Here is a 22,752-nt window from a genome sequence, read left to right as displayed (position 1 = left end):
CCTTAACAAAAGGCTTTATATACATGGGAGGATGCATGGGCTCTTGGCTAGTGGAGGGGGCTTAAGGTTCTTCATTCGTTAAGCATAGGTTCAAACCTCGAGTGCAAGAACTATACCTTTTCTCCTTTTGTGGTGTGGGTGAACGCACCTTGTGGTGTGGTCGGTGCCCACTTCTTGTAGGATGCTTGGCTAGTTCTCATGGGGGTGGTTTCTTTGCAATTGGGCATTCAAGCCCAAGGGAAGATTCCCACCACGACCATTTTGTGAATTAAATCTTCTTTTTGATACACAAATAAGATTTTTTTAGAAGTCAGAGAAAACAATCCGTGAAGGAGAATTTTTTGGTTTAAAGGAATCTATGATGTCTAAAAGTACACGATGATGAATCTTTATTTGAAAAGCATTCATGCATTCTTGACAAAACATCGATGCTTGCGGGCTCCTATAATTTGGTTTTTGGGGACTGTCAAAGGATGGAAATTACTAGCAGGTCTGACAGTGCAGTTTAGTCGGGAAATACCCTCTTGATGCTTCCAATGAGCGTTATATTATAAATCTTGAGATGCATTACAATATCTACTCATTGAGTGCAAAAGTTCCTTCCCTTGGACCACATGGCACTATAAGCCACACCAAACAAATTATATATATGAAAATGATAACCATATAGTGTGGGTTAGTTAAGAGATATAGAAGCACACTTACTTGAGGCTTTCATCCTCTCGACGTAATCCCATTCCTCTTGTGTCAACACCTCTCCATATTTTTTCACCTTTTCCTTTTGTGTCACCACCTCTCTATCTTTTTTTTCCTTATGATAGATGCACACTTACTTGAAGCTCACACATTCTTGCGTACTCTATGTCACCACCTATCCATCTTTTTCTACCTTTTCCATTTCTTCATCAAGCCATTTAATGCTACAATCTTTTGAAAGTGATGTAAGGTTAGGTGGAATAGCAAGCATCTCGAACGCATCCTAAATTCTCTTCTCTCCTCATTTCTAATCCTTATTACCTCTTCATACCTTGCCACCCACCTCAACTCACTATTAAAATACAAAATTTATTCACCTTGGTTATCATTATTCTATCTATTCTTCTTGATCTTCCTTTTCCTTGTGGTACATGCAACATCCGTTCAATCATCCTCATTGCTTCATAATCATAGTATTGTGGAATCCACTTGAGAGAGATACACTGAAATATGGATAGATGCTTTTTGAACTAACCACCCCTCCACCATGCTTCCTTTTGGCCTTTCTCTTTACCTAACAAAATCCTTCAAGGTCTTCATGAACCACTTGAAGAAGAACATCCATCAAGCATGCACAACACGGCACATGGACAATTCATCTATTAAGTGTAGCCCACAAGATGTAGTTGACTAGTGAGTATAGATCTTGGAAAGTTCTCTTGTTCATCAAAATGAACATTCACCTTGCATGAGTAGAGAAGGAGAGAAGAGAAGATAATATGCAAGGGTTGGTTGGGAGCATACACTTAGCCAACCCTATCAAGGTTACTCGCTCAATGTGAAGCTGCCTACTAGGGGCTCACTCCACCACCACTTGTGTCACCCAAGTTGAGCTTTTGTATGCTAGGTAGAGAGCAATGAGAGAAGGAGGTATGGAAAGCTCAACCTCTATCTCTATGCCTTCATGTGTGCAAGGAGGGAGAAAGAGAGCAAGAGAGATAGAGAAGAAGGGAATGGAGAGAAGATATAGAGCATCACCTACAAGCACACACACACACACAATCAAGCAAGTAAGCATGCATCAACACACAAGATCACCCACCATAACCACACAAGAGAGAAAGAGGGAAGAAGAAGAATACTAAAATGTTATAAATAAATGGGATTGTATCCTTTGCATATTTCTTCAAGTCATTTATATACAAGAGCTCATTTTTTACAATGTTCGGATGCCCATTTAACAATTGGGGACCAAAAACTAGTTCTCTAGCTCTTAGGCTTTCTAGCACATGGCTGGCATTACATGTCGGAAGCTCGATCATATCAAATCTTTTTACATGAAGCGCTTAGCGTGGTTTTACATAAAATTAGTTACATGAAGTGTAACCATGCTTTGATTAAAAATAGTAGGAGTAATATTAACCATTGTGGTTAACATACCCCTCTCCCTAATTCAAGTCTGTCCTCGAAACCAACAAGGAAGCTCCTCGGGGGTGTACCTAAATATATGTAAGTCCAGCACATGAGTTCATTAGAAGGGGTTTTTTAATTCAAAATTTTAAGGTAAATTTATAGAAATACATTTATAAGAGGGGTTTTTTGATCGATTACGAAAAAAATCCATAAGTTTATAAAGAAAAAGAGGTCATTTTATTCATGAAAAATTCATAGATAAAGGTTTTTTTAAATACCCCTTAAACACACATGATAATAGGATTTCTTGCATTCACCAAGGGAAGCTTAGTGGCAGTAGTAGAGGAAAAGTAGGTGCAGACAAAATCGTACCATAATTTAGGGCATTGGGGGGAGTAGTGGAAAGCTTTGCAGCTTGTCTAAAGCACTATCTCCATCATGTCTTTAAAAGTTTAGAGTTTCTAGGCTGGCATCCAGTGTATTCACTTGTAATACCCAAAGAGTTTCTTGTGTGTAGAGCCCTTGTTGTGAGTCAAATGCGAGGCCTTGGGCTCCTTCATCATAGTGGTGCCATGTAGGGAATTATGCCAAGAGGGTAATGATTAGGTTAAAGAAGATGACGATGGAGATGATGGCTGGCTTACGCACCTGCTCATATTTGGTGTTGAAGGCAATAATTTGGGAAATCACACTTTCTTTGATGTATATAGACTGCTAGAAGTGGGGGGGTTGAACCATGGGAAGTTGAATTGGATCTTTGGGTTCTACATCTGTTCTAGGAAGAATAGGTCCCATGCCCATTGACGAACGGATGGGGATGTATGAGGGGTCAATGTGAGATGTGGCATGGGGCTTTGCAGTACTCGGCCCAGATGTGAGGCTAAGGGGAACTGGCAGACAAGTTGTGTGCCTATAAGATCAAGGTGATGGGTCCGGCAGAGCTGGGTTGGGCTGCATGTATCCCCCTCGCTACTTGCATGGGTGCTGCCATTTCAAGGAGTCTTTCTTGGCATCGATGTAGAGTCGGAGGCCATATTATTGGTAACTTTAGGAAGGTGCATTTGTTGGAGCTGTCAACCAAGAAGGATTTGGATGGCCTATTCAAACTCGGTGCAATCTAGAGGGGTCGTGCCAATTGAGGTGCATAAATAGATGCGTAAAGAATCTTTATATAAAAAATTAGAATTCTCTTAAATTCTATGTTTAAATTCTATGAATAGATGTGATGTGAGTTAGATAGATGTGAATGAATGGATGGATGGATGTGATGAGAATAGAGATGATGAGATGTAAGGTGAATAGATGTAATGAGATGTGAAGAGAATCAGATGTGAATGAATGGATGGATGGATGTGATGAGAATAGAGGTGATAAGATGTGAGGTGAATAGATGTAATGAGATGTGATGAGAATCAGATAAGTGTGAATGAATGGATGGGTGGATGTGATGTGAATAGAAGTGATGAGATGTGAGGTGAATAGATGTGATGAGAATCAAATAGATGTGATGAGATGAGATGTGAGGTGAATAGAAGTGATGAGATGTGATGTGATGTGAATCAGATAGATGTGAATGAATGGATGAGATGTGATGTCATGTAAATCAGGATGTAAATGAATGATATGGGATATGAGTGGATGATATGTGGGATGTGAATGTATAAGTGAAGAATGGATGTGGTTATGTATGTGAAGAATGGATGTGAATGTATATGTGAAGAATGGATGCAAATGTGTATGTGAAAGAATGGATGTGGTTATGTCTGTGAGGAATGGATGTGGATGTATGTGAAAGAATGGATGTGGATATGTATGTGAAGAATGGATGTGGATGTATATGAAAGAATGGATAATGGATGTGGATGTATGTGAAAGAATGGATGTGGATGTATATGAAAGAATGGATGTGGATATGTATGTGAAGAATGGATGTGGATGTATGTAAAAGAATGGATGTGGATGTGTATTTGAAAGAATGTGATGTGGATGTGTATGTGAAAGAATGTGAAGTGATGTAAAGAGATGTGATGTGACATGAATATATGTGGCTGTGAAGTGATAGATATGAATGTATGAATAGATATAGGTAATCATACTTGTGAACGATTAAGTGGATGTGGATGAATGAGATGAGATGTGTATGAATGGGATTTGATGTGGATAGATGTGATGTGATGTTATGTATGTGATGGGATGGGGATGAGAATGAATGTGATGGATATGAGTGAATGTGATGTGAATCAAGATGTGAATAAATAAGATGTGATGTCATGTGAATCGGGATAGATGTGAATGATTGAGATGTGAGGTAAAATGGATGTGATGTGGATTGGGGTAGTTATGAATGGATGAGATGTGAATGAATGTGATGTGATGAGATGTGGAGATGGGTAGATGCGAGTGGATGAGATCTGATGAGGATAAATAAGAAAAGATGTGATGAGATGAAAATGATGTGATTGGATGAGATTGGGAATACATATGAAATGAATGTGATTTAAATCAGGTGGATTAATGTGGAACAATGTGGAAGGACGAGAGTTCACTATAGAAACTATATTTATGACCTGTTTTTAAAATGACTTTTATGTCAAGAATGCTGGGAAGCATTTTTACTATCTTGTGAATGAGGTCGTGGAGACCTAATCTGATAAAGTTACAACACTTGACGGAGAGTCAATGGAGGATGTCTCGCGTAGCAAGGTCGGCCGAGGTCTTGACCAGCCTCGGCTCGATTAAAATGGTGAGCTTTCGGTACGGTGGATGAGGGACCAAGGAAGCGGCCTATGAAGGAAGCGCTAGGTCACCTATGAAGAATCCTAGAGGTTGCTTACCATACAGTGCTCGGGCTCTAGGTCGTCAAAGATACCCACGCGTGCGTCAAGGAAGATATTGGAACAAGGAGTAAGAGTTGTTTTTCAAATTCGGGCATGGATCTGGTTGATTGACCTTGCTGGTCCTCAACGGATGAGTCTATGGCTCTTTTATATGGATCTGTTGGTTGATCTTGCTGATCTTCAACAAAGATTCCATTTTGATTTTTATAAGTGAAAATATTACCGGTTACTATGAGCTAGGAACTATCGAAAAGGCCCCTGGTGAGCATTCTGGTTGCCAATGATGCCATAGGCACACCGATGAAGGAAAAATTAGAAATTAGGATTTAACCGGATAATTTGGAGGATTATGATTAGTGACACTATGGTTTCATTAAATAATTTTTTTAAAGACAGCTGATTCTGTAAAAAAAAGCAATTTGTGTAAGTGGTATGACTAGTTTTAAGTTTGCATGAGTATCGGACTAGGGGGCCTGTGAACTCTTTTCCCTGGTACTCAGGACAAAAACCTAACCAAATTCTTAAATAGATCCCATCACTATGGTGGCTGTGCGGTTGGCTAACCCACAGGCTGGACTAATGGATCCCTAAATTGAGACTCAATTCTGTTATGGTACGATAGATGAAGTAAATCCCATACAAAAATTGTTCTATGGAAAAGAATCAACAGTTGTGCCTCTCAAAATGAGGAAAAAAGCGTTGGTCTCTATGATCCAAGTGCAAGTCTTTTCCTTGATCTGACTATGATACTTACAGGTTCAGTCAGATCAGTTCAGTTAGTTAAGGCTCTTGACTACGTTAGAGTTAAAATATCCTGGAGGAATCGCCCGTGCTTTCCGGGCGAGGGAAGTTTTTTCGGGTTCGGTTTTGGAAGAGCCGAGGGATTAGTCTCTTGTCTGGATATCCGTGGGCAAGGCCCCGAGTGAGGGACCTTGCCCCGCGCAAGAAGTGCTACTTCCGCTGGCTAGCACCCCTGAATTCGTTGAGCGGTGGGAACGTGGATCTCTCATTATTCATCCCATCCAATAGAGAAAAAATATCTCCCACCATGATGATATCCACATGGCTTTATCTATTCACAGATCTCTCATGCTCACTCGTCTCTTTAGCAGAGTGAACACTCAATGATTTGTGTGGTGACTCAAAAGAGAAGGTGACTAGCTGGAGAAGGTAACAACCTCCGAAGTTATCTTATTTCTCAAAATTATGATCAGATTCTAGAGAAAGGAATGGAGCTAGTAGCAGATGAAGAAGAAGACGTGGAAGGATGAGGATCTAATCATGGAGATGTGGAAGACATGGAAATAAAACATTCAAAAAAGATTATTTAATGTCGCATGCATGGCTTGTATCTTTTTCCGTGATTCTCGCCACACTTTTTGAGACATCACCACAAATTCCTAGACACATACGTACCTTTTGGGCGCGATACTTTTTGACAATACACAAACACTATTGGCTCCTTGTGCTCCCTTAACAGGCTATCCTTCTTCACTAGGCTCTTCTTCTTTATTAGGCTCTTCTTCTTTAGTAGGATCCCTATGGTAGCTTACCCTTCCAAGCTAAAGTTTTTATCAACAAAAAAAAAGGTAAACAAACTTCTCTTTATCACTCGTTTTAGAGAGAGAGAGAGAGAGAGAGAGAGAGAGAGAGAGAGAGAGAGAGAGAAATAAATGGTAATAGATAGAGAGAGAAAGGGAAGAGCTAGGTTGGGGGGAAGGAGCTAGGCTAGGATAGGAGGTGGTGGGGAGATGGTGGTGGGGAGAGTTTGAGAGAGAGTGTTCAAATTAGAGAGAGAGGTAGCCAAGAAAATATCCCTCCACCAAGCTCCCTCATTGACAACCCCCATAAAACCTTGGTTTGACACTTGATGTGTAGACAAGTGCTAAGATACCAGCTGTAAGACTTCTACTCCTCTATATACACAATAATATGACAATGGAAACTAAACTAAGGGTAGAGAAACTCACTTGGGGCCTCATATCTTAATGTACCAATGCTTAGCTATCCCAACAGATCGGTAATGTCTAAATGAACCAATCCTTCTTTGCTGGTCTGCAAGGAAATGTGTATGATTCCACTAGGAGTTTCCCTTAATAATTCTCACAAGCAGGCCCCATCATGCAACTCCCAGAGGCTCAACATGATGTTATGAAGGTAAATTATTTATCCTTTTTAAATTGATTCTTAACTCAACTCATCTAAGTTTTTCATTCTAGAATAAAATTTTATCTTAGCACCTTGCCAACCACTTTCCATTGTTTCATCCACTTTTACTTACACTAGTTCCATAGGCTCAGCCTAGTACCATCCAATCCCATGGTTCTAGCATTCCACTCAACCATATTATATTTTTGATAAGGATATAATGGCATAATACCTCGTGATTCCATTGTTAGGGGAGTCAAGTAACAATACAATGTGCATGCCAAAGCAATTGATTATTGATCTCATAATAGAAGAATCTCCTACATTTTCTAAAGCATATACAGATTCACCCTACCAAAAGAGTGTGGTGAAATGCTTACTATCTATGGAATCTCATGTAGGTGTTCTTTGCAAAATGATATTAGCATGTACACTTATTGAAAAGTGGATGAGATTTCACAAATTTACAATGGCAATGTGGCTTTTAAGTTACCTAAGGTACTTGATCCTTCATCCTCGGTCGCTAGTGCAAGGAATGGAGTAAGTACATGATGTTGCATTTTTGGGTGAAACCTATGGAGAGTCATGTAAAGTTTCCTTGAATAGTTTGAAAGAGTTATTGTGGAGGTTTGTTTGAGTGCACTTTTATGCCTTATGTTAAAGTAGGACCATGAATTGCACATCTAATAGAACATCATGGATGGGTAAGCTTTATACCTTAGCTTTATTTTAATAAACATTGATGAGAGTATTTATTATTTGGGACTTTGTATTTTTAAAATAATAGGAGAGATCACACAAAAGCTTCCCTCCTGTAGCTTAACATTGGATGGATATGGCTCTCTAGCTTTCTTCTAGTGTAACACTAGACCTGTGTGTAGAAGCATGCGTAATGACATGTATATAAGTAGACTGATGATACATCAAGGGAAACATTTGCATGAGGTGAAAGGAGGCGCATCAAGGCAAGCAATGCAAAACATAAGAATACTTGTGTAAGAGGAAGTGTCAAAGGTTACAAGTAGTACAAGGAAGATTCAAATGGATATCACAAAACAACCAGTATTGGATGCAGTTGTTAGAAAGCATATATTAAGGGATGGATCAAATATTAGCAACATGGAGTTATCATAATTCTTGGAACACATGCATCCCTTGGTTCAATGTCAAAGGTAAGTTTAACTCCACATACTGCATGATTGTAATTCTCAACATGATTTTAAATAAATTTCTAAGTTATCCATTTCTCTTATAAATTTAGAAGGATGGTACGTGCTTCTAGAAGCAATGATACAATGCAAAATGCAGAGTCCAATATTTCAGATTTAAAGAGAATATGCTTTTGAGTTCTTCCATGGTAGTCATTTTTAAGTTGAAGCTTTAGATAAGTCAAAGAGCTGCTATGTATTGAAAATTTCAACCACAAGGCCCACCTTAGGTTTAGACTTAGTGAGCCGTATGTATCAAATAGGAGACGATTATTTAAAAAAGACTTGGGTTTTCTTTGATCACGTCAAAGGCATGTGCAAGGACAGACAATAATGGTTGTGCATGTGTATGATCCAAGGTACACTATGGTCTTGTAGAACTCCTAAAATTTGTTAACTTCCTTTACAAATATTATATGATGGCATGCAGCTTGCAAGAGCTTTTGACAATTGCTTCTTATGAAATTAAAGAAGAAGACACAGATGCACAAATTTTATTCTGAGAGAGATGATCAATGATGTTGTGGTGCACAAATGCTTTCCCAAACCAGCGTTTTATGGTTTTATGACCAATGAGGTAGGAGCTAATTAGAGGGTAGTAAGGATAGTCTATAATAATGAAACATAAAACAAATTCGTAGGAGGAGATAATTAGAGGGCAGTAAGGACAGTCTACAATAATGAACCATAAAACAAATTGGAAGGTCATGAGCGATCATGTCTTTTTCATTGGAAACAAAACTTAAATATCCATACAGCTCAATATCTAGTGTAGAATTTTCAAGACGACACAAGCTACTTTGTTGTCAGTGGCATTATGCATTCGGTGAAGAAGAAGAACTTTTAAAGTACAAGTACATTAGATCATGGTGGATGAATAGGAAAGTCACTGATGGAAACTTAGTAGCCATGGATTGTTGGCTTAGTTTTGGTGGCATATACTCCCATTAGAGGAATCACCTTGTAGGGGGTAAGTATTGCTTCTTTTATACCAATCTAGCTAAAACAAAACATGCAAGCCAGTCAGTAGGAGAGTGTTTCAAGGGAACCATCAGTTTATATGATGCTACTATTTTAGATCTTGCTAATGCTCTCTTGCAATCTGCAAAGAAGCATACCTTCATGCAAGACAAATATCATGGTACAAGCCCTACAATAACAAAGTTAATGGAGAGGGTTGGATCATAAAAATATCCAAGCCCATCAACCACTAGAGAAAATTGGTGGGGGAAGTAGTGATGAGTGGTACACCAATGCATGTGTAGTCAAACTATATTGGTGATAACATCACAGTTACTCGCTAACAGTTATAAACCTTAAGGACGAAAATTTATCACATCATCCTGAGTATGTCAAAAAGAACCAGCCACGTAAGAAAATGGATAGGAGGTTAAACTTTCCACCCCCTATTCCTACAGCTACACAAGGTGGTCAACAGAATGAAGAAGGATTAGCAATGTGAAGATGAGGTGTAGGAAATTATTGAGAATGATATCCATGACTCAATGTGGGCTATACATCAAACACCTCTAAACACCAAGGTCACATTCCAAGGATGGTTAGGTGGCCAAGATGCAAGTGAAAGAAGAACATCAAAAATTGTGGGCGAGGTATTCTACCACCTTCTTTCTATGGTAGGAGAAAGTGGTCAGGAGGGCAGAGGCATCAGCAACAATAGCATGGATCACACTTGGAGAGTATGTATACTATCTATCAATCACCTGCGAGACCCCCACTTGTATGGCCAATTGGAAGACGTATAAACCTTACTTTGGATGAAATTCGAGCACTAGAGGCTGGAGGATTTGTGTTGCAAAAAGGATTACCCTAAGACGAAAATGATACAACTCATTAGTCAACAAGGTATAGAAGTGGCATACTAGATATGGCAGCACTAAGAGGATATATTCAGCAATTTTGAATACAGCTACTATTTTCGAGCATTTGGTCATTAAGGCTAGACAGATGGAAGTGTTTGTAATTGAGACTGAGGGTGACTATAGAAAAGAATCCATCATGAAACTTAGCATAGGGTTGTAATAAAGTCTCTAAGGGCTCTTCAATGATCAACGTGGTTCCTAGATGGATCACGGGTGCAACTATAGGCACATAAGGGGAATGAGTGGTTCCCACACTAGGGTCCCACTTCGTGCTCCAGGAGGGGTAGGTAATTCTAATGGATATTGGGTTATAGGTAAGGTAGAGAATTTTACAATGCTATTAGTAGGATTATATTATCGTGCCCCTATTGCGTGATTTATGTATCATCTACAATACCCACACAAAGGCATATTTCATCCTCTTACTACTTAAAGCACTCTTTTATAAGGTGAGTGCCTCCACAATAAGGGCACACCTTCCTGGGTTCTCTGGGAGATACTCTCGAATTTTCCTCCATACATTCAATCACTTTGTTTGCCACCTCATCCATAGTTTTCTTATCATCCTTCTTAGAAAGTATGCTTGGTGCAATGGAAGAATCATTCAAGCATGAATCTTCTCCCCAAATCATCCCAAAGCTCCTTTCATGTTATGGTCAAAGTGTCAATGGTGTCTATATTAATGTCACTCTTTTTTACATATAAAAGTAATGATTGAGCTTTGTCTCCTCCAAGATATTTAGGAAGAGAACAATTAGCCTTTTCTCACTTGAGTTCTCCTCATTTGAACATCATGTAATAATATCTCACCTTGCAAATGTACTCTAGTAAGGCTTCAGAGATGAGATTTGGTGGGAGATGTTTAAAAAGTGGAGAAAACTCCATTTATACTTGTAAATATACTCTTGTAAGGCTTCAGATGAGATTTGGGAGATGTTCCAAATAAGTGGAGAAAACTCCATTTGTCTTTGACCTACTTGAAATGTGGTGAAACTTGGTTCAAAAACTCATGAATGAAGAATTTCCCTTCGTCTCTATCTATGAACCTTCTTACAATGGATGTTTCTAGATGGAAAAATTGGATATCCTTCATTCCCTCTAGCTTGACAATTTGACATCTCATATGACTCTACCATTAGTGTACATTAAAGTCTTAGTCAGTGGATCAAGGACCTTTTGAAGTATCCCTGCCATCCATTCAATATTGGATTTGGACTTTGCATCAAATCTTGCTGACTTCTTAATCCATATTCATAGTTGCCGGCCTCATTCTGGTAGGAAGAGTTAGTCCTATTGTACCTTGAGCCAAGACCTCTTTCTAAAACTGATTTCTTGCTATCATAATCTTCTTCCATATCTAAGTCACAAAATCTAGTCAAGGAATTGCCTAATTTATAAATGATGCCATACCCAATGGTACCTTTGATGTATTTCAACACCCACATTGTTGCCTTCCAATGGTTCTCTCAGGGCCGATTTGAGAACCTGTTGGAAAGATGATGCAGGCCGTGTATTATAGAGGAAGATCAAACTCCCACCAACTTCCTATACTTCTTCATATCCACATGTGGAGAAGTATCTTCAAAACTGAAAACTTTGCATCAACCTCCATTGGTGTAATCATAACTGAATTGCACATAACTATGTCAAATGTCTTCAAAATTTCTCTTACTTTTTCTAAGAAATGAAGATTCCATCTAGCTCTTTCCAAACCTCTATCCCATAATAAAAATGCATAAGCCCAACGTCTATCATATTAGAATCTAGACTCAACATATCCTATGTTTGTCAGATCTTCTCTTCATGGTCTCCCCATCATAATGAGGTTTCCCGCACATATATGAAAATGATCATGTACCGGCCCTGTAGAGAGAAAATTATCATGTGCCTGCCCTGTTTAGAGAAAACATACAAATTTGTATCTGATGGGAATTTAGAAAGATTAATACTCACTACTAGTACCATGCCCGAGGGGCCTATTTTAGCCTATAAAATGTCTTCTAGAGTCTGCACACTTTGTTTTTTGAACTAAGTATCTCAAATCTAGGTGGCTGCACCACATAAACCTCTTCCTTGAGATTGTCTTTCAAAAAAATTGAGTTCACATCCATTTGCAATACTGGCCACTTCCCCATGAACAGCCAAAGCACACATAAACTCCTTGAGATAGTCATTCAAAAAAGTTGGTCCTTCACATCCATTTGCAATACTAGCTGCTTCCCATGAGTAGCCAAGGTAAGTACTATATTAATAATGGTCAATCTAGCTATGGGGATGAATGTCTCCTAAAAGTAAAACTCTTCGACCTATGTAAAACCCTTTGCTATGAGCCTTGCCTTATACTTATCTATTGTACCATAAAAAATATACTTGGCGTTTGAAACCCACTTGGTGCCAAAAAATAACCTTATGTTTTATAGAACAGTCCATAAGATCCCAAGTGTGGTTTCTCAAAATTAAGTCAAACTTTAACTCCATGTCCCACCTCCACAATTTGAATCTACTTCTTTTACTTTCTCGAAGCTACTTGGCTCTTGTACTTTCATTATCTCAGCCATCAAGTCTATTAACCCCACAATGGTTAACATTACTTAAAGCATGCTTACACTTTATGTAATTTATTTTTATGCAAAATTACAATCGCTTCATGTAAAAAGATATGGGATGATTAAGCTTACGATATATATAATGTCGGCTATGAGCTACAAAGCCTAGATGTACATAGAGCTAGAGAACCAGTTTTGGGCCCCCACAATGGGTAGCCAATGTAAAAAGGGAGCTCATGTATATAAGTAACTTAATGGAATATGAAAATGATACAATCCCATTATCACAATTGAGTCTTCTTCTTCTTCTCTCTTGCTCTCTTGTGGCTATGGTGGTAAGCTTGTGTGTGGATGCATGTTTTCTTGCTTGATTGTGAGTGTGTGCGTATAGGTGATGCTTCCTCGCTTCTTCCCATCTTCTCCTTCTCCCCTCTCTCTCTCTCTCTCTCTCTCTTCCACATGAAAGAATTAAGATAGGATTTAATATTTCCATAGCACCTTCTCTCATTGCTCTCTACCTAGCTTAAGGAAAGCTCCAGTTGGCTGACACAAGTGGTGGTGGAGTGAGCCCTTAGTGGCTTCACATCATGCAGTTAACCCTCTTAGTGCATGTTCCCAAACCGACCCTTGTATCTTCTCTTCTTCCACTCATGCAAGGATAATGCTCATTTAGGTGAACATATTTGGCGCCGCTTCCAAGGATAGCACTTAGTGTTAGCCGTAGGCTAAGGGCAAGAACAAACTAATGATCACCCAGTAGTAGTCAGCAGATAGCTGCCCTGCCCACAATTGCAAGTGAGCATCGCCAGTGAACAGCCGAATGGTAGTTAAAAGGTCATTATTACTCAGTAGTGCCTCCTACATGCCTCACTACTGCATCTTACCATCCAGAAGAAATCTTAGTACTCACAGATGCATAAAGCGAGTAGTATAAAAGGATGAATCCTGAGCCTTTCATAGGCTGACTACCAATTTTGTATCATTGGTCTTCTTAATATATATATATATATATATATATATATATATATATATTAGAAAGATTGTTACCTTTTTTGGGTTTTAGCTTTATTTTACATGAGTCACCCTATTATGTTTTTTTGAGTCTTGATGTATGTGTTTGGTTGTTAACTCCATTGAAAGTAGCTCTGTAGTATTGTGTTCTTTTGTTGTTATGTGAATAGGCAATCTAGTAATTGTTTGAGTTAACTGTAAGCTTTCTTTGTGATTAATTTAATGTCATGTTAGTCTGGTGTATGTTGCGCGCATAACCAATGAACTTTAGTAGGTTGTCGGGAAAATAAGTGATCGATTTCCTCGCTAACACTTTGGCGACAACGATGCTTGTTGCTGCTTCTTGTTGCTGTCATTTTGCCTGATGTCTGGTTGTCAGTGTTTGAAGCCCTCCCCCTTGTTTTCAAACCTGTCCCCCATGTCAGCATGCCAACAACGCTACTTGGAGCGTAACCAAGCTTGGAAAAAGGTCTTCCCCAATATTGATAACCACCCCACCGAATCATAACTAGAACCCACCTCCCATTTAGAAGAAGAACCACTCACCCCTCATCCCCAAGAATCTGACCACCATGAACAATCCCCATCCCACTCAAAAGTAGAACCACCAACTTCCCCCACCCCAACCTCACCACACCACCCCCATAGCCTCAATCCTTCATTTACCAAAACAGTGTGCAATGACCAATTGTCACTGTAAAGTATCCCAAATTCTCTGAAAAGTTATCAGATGATCCTGATGCCCACATCCTAATGTTTAACACAATTTGGCATGTCAATGTTCCTGGCGCAGTGGACCAGAATCTCAAGAAAGCTGCTTTTGTGCCCACACTTCACAAAAGTACTGCTCTTTCGGTACCTCAGTATGATTATGCCCATTTCCCCACCTATGATGCTATCCGGGATGCATTCCTTTAACGATTCAGAGAGAACAAGACATCTTTGCATGTCTTGGAGATAAGTTGTGCAGAATGACCTGGAAGAAAATGATAGTGGAAGATTATGTTTCAAAGTTTCCCAAACTTCTCCGTAGATTAGATGCAGCTAATCAGCCTATAGAAGAAATTCTAGATTCTTATTTCATGAAGGGCCTCAACAAGAAAATCAAACACTCTATAGCTGGAGTGGACCTATCTACCATTACCATGGAGCAACTAGTAAACTCAACTCTCAAAGCAGAGTGGGTATTAGTAGGTCCGGTCAAAACTAAGAAGAAATCTAAAAATATGAAGAAGTCCAAATAGTCCTCATCTGAATCTTCACACGAGCAAAATGATTTTCCGATGATTCCACAGCCAGTGTGTGACGAATCGGAGGAGGAGGAGGATACCACGTCGTCCAAGAGCAAGAAGGTGGGAGAAATAGCCAAAGAATTAGCTACATCCATGGCTCAGTTCACTACTAAAGGTACAAAGCCTACTCCTACTGTTTGGTCAAATATCTGGTGTGAGACGTGTGGCAATCTAGGACATGGAGCCAAAGAGTGCGGCTTAAACGACCTTTGGTGTGCCATTTGCAGAACTTCCACACATGCAACTGAAGCATGATGCTACAATGGCAGGAGACCACCTCCGCAGCCAATGATGCAACCCCAAGTAGTAGCTATAGTAGTCCAACTAGCCCAGCTAATGGCTGCACAAGACCAGCTCCACAGACTGCAGTTCCACCAATGCATAAATTTTCTGCCAAGAGACATGACTGGTTCCCCAAGGCCCATCCTTATATGATTTTATTACCGTGGCCAAGGCCACCAGAAGTCAAAATGTGAACTATGGAAAAAGCATAAAGCAGAATTAGTGGGAGCCCAGAATTCCACGTCTAGTCCACACAATGGAAATCCAAGAGATGAGCTAACAGCAAACCGCCCAACCACAAAAGCAGCCGAATCATCACCCATGGCAATGACCAGATCCATGCAGTCTAAGACTTCGGAGGTGGCACAGAAACTAACCCCGAAAAAGAAGGGGAAGCCAAAAGGTGTCACTTGGCAAGAACAACACAAAGTCCAGATGGAAGTCTCTGCTTAGGTGGAGGAGGAGCAGGCCAAAGAGGCACTGCAAATAAAAGACCCAGAAAAATTCAAGCCAATCTACCACCCGAAATCCCAAACCAATGTTCTAGGAATAAACCCGAAAGAAGAAGGCAAAATTCCCTTGCCACTAAAGATGCATCAGCCCAATGCCAGGTACAGAGACACCATGGCTAAAAAAAAGGTGTGGAAGCACAAGAGAAGGAAAATTGCACAAGAAGCCTTGATCATAGAATCCACCCAGAAGTCGTATGATCTTAGGGAAGATATGAAGCGGCAGCCAATACACGTCTATGGAACAGTTACTCACACTTGTTCCAAGTTTTAGGGAATAGTTGATTGGAAGCCTTAAACCTTGGAAAGAGGAGATGCCACCCCTATAGTCACCACAAGCTTTCAATCTAGAGCAAGAAGAAACTGCATCAAAACCCATCATATATGACGAAGCCATTCCAATGATTCAGGTCAAGTTGACCATAGTGGATATAGTAGAAGTTCTGCTAGATGGCAGTTCTGGAGTCAATATCCTATCAGATACAACATGCCACATGCTCGGGTTGAGCAAATGGAAACCCGTACCATTTGCTGTCAAAATGGCAAATCAGCAAGGCGGTGCGTGTAGCCCCTCGGATTATTCCATGAGCTCACGCCAGAGGTTTCCGCTGGATATAGTTTCTAGATAGTAGTAGTAGTGCTCTGCATGGAAGATACCAAAGGTGCCTATCCAATGTTGCTTGGCAGACCCTAGCTCCACCAAGCACAGATTAAGCAAGATTGGGATATAGATATAATCACTATCCATCGTGGGAAGAAGAAGATGAAGATCTCTGTCTCGCCAAGTAGGTGGAAAGTGGAAAAACCAACCCGTCCAAAAATAGCTAAAGGAATAACATGCTTGAAGGACTAGACTACTGCGATGAGGAAGAGGAATGTTTCCAGCAGAATGCTAATTTAATTAGTATGTTTGAAGTAGATGTATTCCGGCGGATTATGGATAGGTACCAACCCAGCAGTCCACATGTAAGTGAGGATTTCAAAGAAAAATCTTCTCCTGCAAGGATGGAAGGAGACAATTCAGAACAACCAGAAGATTTCTATGATGCCTTGGCCAAGGAAGGCAATACCCCCAACCTGAGCAGAGCTGATTGCAGTATAAAAAGCTTTTGAAAGAGACCTCAAGTACTCCAAAAGAGTCAAAAAGATGAATTGGAAGAAATGAACTTGGGCACTAGTGATGACCCCAAGATGGACAATGAATTCCGTGAAAAAAACCGAGAGCTTCTCACTTCCTTCAAAGATGTCTTGGCATGGAGTACTGACATGAAAGGGATTGATCCCAGCTTCTATATCAGCACACCGAATCAACTTGTTGAAAGAAGATTCCATCCCTATCCAGCAACAAAGATGCCGGATTAACCCAAACTATGCCAAGAGGGTAAAAGAAGAAATAGATAAACTACTTCAAGTTGGGTTCATATACCCAATCGATTAAGCCATGTGGCTATCACCAATCGTGATCGTCCCTAAGAAAAATCAAAAGTTAGTCTATGTAGATTACCAGAAGCTAAATGCTACTACCATTTCAGATCATTTTCCTATACCATTCACAAATTCTTTGCTTGATGTAGTGGTAGGCCACGGGAGGTTTTTTTGGGCAAGAATTTTTGAACGAGTGCTTTTTGGGAATCGGGCTAGCGGATTCCAAAAAGATGCCCCCTCCCCCAAGATAGAGAGAGCCTACAATTGAGGTTATTAGTTTGAACTGAGAATAAAACCAAGTTTTTTAATGCACATCTTCCAATTATAGAAATTCCAAGCCCCCTCCATGAAGAGAGATGTGCAAAGCAAGTTAGAGAGAGAAACATGACATAATTACTTTGCACAGTGAACACATACACATATCAACATCACATCCTCTACATTAGGGTTATTGGTTCAAATTGAAAATAAAACCAAGTTCATTCACGCACACCGTTCCAAATACAGAAATGCAAAAACCAACATCTTTACTACTATGGGCCTTGCTTGTTCTCCGGGGTTTAGGCACAAAGTAAGCGAACTATGTTCGTACCCTTCTTTGTACTTCCTCTAGAAAGACCCGCTCAGATGATTCATCAATAATAAAACCATGGACTCGCCAAATTGCAATTATGCCGACCACTTTGTCCTTAACTTGAGAAATTTTTTCATCATTTCTAGGAAGTGGAAAGGATGTGAGACCTTTCCATATGCTTGTGCACCATCTATGGTCTTCTGCTTGATCTCGACATCGATGGCCTCCCTCTCTCGATACGCATAGCAACAACTTCAATGCTAACATTTGATGAGGCCATCACAAACAAAAAGAAGGAGGATTTAGGTTGGTCTACTCATCTAACAAGGCTTGGTGGCAATGGTGTATAACGAATTACTTTGGAGCTTGCCTCTATATTTATAGCAGTGGGAGAGGTTCAACACTCAAAATAAAAAACTATATTTGTTTTTTTTAATGTTATTAATAAAGGTTTATTTTCTCAAATTTCGGCACCCTAATAAAAAATGCATATTCTGAACTTGTTTGGCAAAGAGTGAGTATGTATTCTGAACTTGTTTGGAAAAGAGTGAGTATGTATTCTGAACTTGTTTGGAAAAGAGTGAGTATGTATTTGAAGGAGATAGACATTGCAAAATAGAACCCTCTACAATGAGGTGACATCCACAAAGATTAAGCTCAACTAATTATCCTTGCATTCAAATGTCTAAATTAGGGTATGTTCTCCTACAAGACAAGGCATTGTAAAGCTCAAGGTCAGATAGGATAGGTTGGCGGATGAACATATTCTTTGAAAGATCCCTGCCCCCTCCGGAATTCCGGGGTGCTAGCAACAGAAGTAGCACTTCTTGTGCAAGGCAGAGCCTCTCACTCCGAGCCTCGCCCATAGATATCTAGACAAGAGACTAATCCCTCATTTTTTCCAAATTCGAACCCGAAAAAACTTCCCTCGCCCAAAAAGCACGAGCGATTCCTCAAGGATATTTTTATTCTACCATAGTCAAAAGCCTTAACTAACCAATCCGACACCAAACCCATAAGTCACATGGTCAGATCAAGGAAGAGACTTGCACTTGGATCATAGAGACCAATGGTTTTTTCCTCATCAAGAGGCACAGCCATTGGTTCTTTTCCATGGAACAAAGACTATCCGGGATTTACTTCATCTATCGTAACATAACAAAATTGAGTTTCATTTTAGGGATCCATCTAACCCCATCCAGTCCCATGGGTTAGCCAACCACCAACCACTGTAGTGATAGGATCCATTTAGGAATTTGGTTTTGTCTTGCCCCGGGTACTAGGGAAAAGAGTTCCCAGGCCCCCTAGCCAGAGCTTCAAGCAAACTTCAAGATAGTCACACCAACAATTACACACCCAATATGAAATTGCCTGTTTCACAGATTTAGCTGTCTTTAAAACAATCTTTTAACGAAACCATAGTATCATTGATCATAATCCTCCAAAATATCTAGGTGGACTTCTAATTTTCAATCATTCCTTCATCAGTGTACCTATGGCATCATTGGCAACCAGAACACTCACCACCTATTCACTTAGGGGCCTTTTCAATAGTTCCTAGCTCATAGTACCCGAAAATATATTCACTTATGAAAATCCAAATGGACTCTCCGTTGAAGATCAGCAAGATCAACCAACAGATCCATATAAAAGAGCTATGGACTCATCCGTTGAGTACCAACATGGACAATCAACTAGGTCCATACCGGAGTTCATAAAACAACTCTAACTCCTTGTTCCATTTTCTTCCTCGACGCATGCGTGGGTATCAACTAGAGCCCGAGCACCATATGGTCAGCACCCTCTAGGCTCCTTCGCAGGTCACCTAGCACTTCACTCATAGGCCGCTTCCTTGGTCTCTCATCCACCGTTACCAGAAGCTCACCATTTAAATTGAACCGAGGCTGGTCAAGACTCGGTCGACCTTACGCGAGACGTCCTCCGTTGACTCTCCGCCACCATCAACTATTGTAACTTTATCAATTAGGTCTCCCCACCACCACAACCTCATTCACAAGATGGTCAAAATGCTTTCCCAGCATTCTTGACATAAAATAGTCATTTAAAAACAAGTCATAAATACAATTTCTAAAACGAACTCTCATCTTTCTACATTGTTCCACATCATTTCTCGTTATTCCACATCAATTCGCATTGCTTATTCCAGTCATATGTTTTCCCATCGTCTTCATCCATTCTCATCCAATCACATCATATCTATCCACATCTATCCTCATCACATCTCATCCATTCACATCTACCCATATCTACATCACATCACATCACATCTCATTCATTCACATCTAACCCAATTCACATCACATCTGTTCACATCACATCTCATTCATTCACATCTCATCACATCATACTCACATCCATTTACATCTCATCATATCATATTCACATCACATCACATCCATTTAGATATCATCACATCACATTCACATCCATTCACATCTCATCGCATCCATTCACATCCATTTAGATATCATCACATCACATTCACATCCATTCACATCTCATCGCATCCATTCACATCTCATCACATCCACTCACATCCATGACACCCATTCACACCCATCACATTCATTGCATCCACATCACATCACATAAATTCCATCCACATTACATCACGTCCACATCTATCCACATCACATCTCATTCATTCTAACCACATTACATCACATCCACATCTATCCATATCTTATCACATTCACATCCACATCTATTTACATCACATCACATCCTTTCAAATCTCATTCTCATCTCATCACATCCACATCCATTTACATCACATCACATCACATCCCATCACATCCAGATCTATTGACATCACATCACATCCCATCCACATCTCATCACATCCACATCTACATCCATTTACATCACATCACATTCACATCTCATCACATCCACTCACATCTTATCACATCGCATTCACATCTTATTCACATTTAGTAACATTTTCTACTTTCGATACCGATGGGACTTTTCTAAATTTATGCCAATTGCTTGGCCTAGTTAAAGTTACTTTTTCTCGATGGTAATTTAATATTCTTTCTCAAATTTCTCAAGTGAAATATATTCAATATTCTTCTTTTGAGTAAAAGATTCATGGGATTTACAAAAATTAATTCTACCCATATTTCCCAATAAAATTAATAATACTCAAAATTTCACTTTTGATAAATACTCATAATTTGAATTATGCTAAAAATTCATCTTTTACCATTTAATTTCTTGGATCTCAAATATCATGGGAATTCCTCTTTTTGCATAAAAATATTTACCAAAAATTCCTCTTTTACCATTTAATTACTTGGATCTCAATTATCATGGGAATTCCTCTTTTGCATAAAAAATAAATTTACCAAAAATTCCTCTTTTACCATTTAATTACTTGGATCTCAATTATCATGGAAATTTCTCTTTTTATATAAAAATAAATTTATCAAAGTTTACTCTTTTCTCATAATCAAATAATTATGCATAATTATAAAATTATTTTTCATGAATATGATGAAAATCATTCTTTTTCCATAGGATGTCCAATCCTAGAATATGGTAGGAAGTCCTCTTTTAGAATTATGCATAAAAATAAGAAATGTATTATTTTCTAAAAATTTTGCCATAGCTTGCTACTGCTATTACTGATAATTTTTAATTTTTCTAAAAAAGAATAAGACATTGCAATACAATTATGATACAAGATCTATTCTTAAACTTAAATCTAAATTATGAAATTAACTCATAAATTTATCCATAATCATAAACTTAATTATGATTATTTCTACTAAATTATGTTATTTCTATTATTCCTCTTTTTCCAAAATGCTAGGATTATCTCTTTCACATTTAGAATCAATTAAAGTAGTTTTTAAACTACTTATAATAATCTAAAATAATTTACCATTATTTTGTTAGTATATAAAAGCATAAAAATACCATTTTCTTATCCTCTAGCTTTACAAGCTTAGAGTTTGGTTTTGAAATAAGAATTTATCAATGAGAAGCATTCTTTTGCTAAAGAATTAGCCATAGGAATGACTATTCTTTTTGGAGCAAGATATACATAAGAAAACATTCTAATTAAGCATAAAGATTAACTTTTTCTTAAATATTCATTAAAATTCTTAGGGAAAGCTTGATTTGCATTTAAAATAATTAATTAGAAACTTCTCAAGCTTGAGAGGGGTTGAGAAGTGAAATCATTTGAGAATATTAACAAAAACCATAAATTTTCTTCTTACCTCAAGGTTTGGCTTGCTTCTTTTTCTAGAAGTGAAGCCCCCAACCAATCAATTGGTTTAGCAAGTTAAGAAGAAATCTCCAATAGTTGTTGTAGAGAGAGAGAAGCTCCAAGCTCTCCAAAAGTAGAGGATTTTTAAGGGATAATAGAAAATATGATTATTTTAATGTAATATTGGCATGGTATAGCTCACAGATTTTTTTACAAAAGACTAAAGATCTATTTATAAGTGAGGGAGGCCACTAACCAAGTTTAACTGGGTTCTAGAATTTTTCAGGTTCAGTTTGGCTCAATTTGGACAAGATTTGGACCAGTTTGGCTCGTTTTTTCATTTGGTTTGATCTAGGAGAGAGGAGAGATAAAAATATCATAATTTCTTTGAATTAAAAACCCTTCCACACATGTGAAATAGGCGCCTACCTCAAGAGTCCCCCTCTCCTTACCAAGGTATCAAAAATGCATCATTATTCTAAAATATCTCATTTTTTTAGTATATCTCATAATTTTGAACTACTAAACCTTGTACTCATTAAACTCTTCATCTTATGTGAACATTTACTCATTTTTGGGTATTTTCTTTGATTCTTTTGGATTTATCTCATCCCTACACTTGGATTAATCCAATTGGCCCATTGGAACCTTAATTGGACCATAATCTAATTTTTTTTGAAAATGTAGACCC

Source organism: Cibotium barometz, chromosome 30 (assembly GCF_041138505.1).
Source record: "Cibotium barometz isolate CiBa-2024 chromosome 30, ASM4113850v1, whole genome shotgun sequence".
NCBI classification, from domain to species: Eukaryota; Viridiplantae; Streptophyta; class Polypodiopsida; order Cyatheales; family Cibotiaceae; genus Cibotium; species Cibotium barometz.
This window is presented reverse-complemented; position numbering follows the sequence as displayed.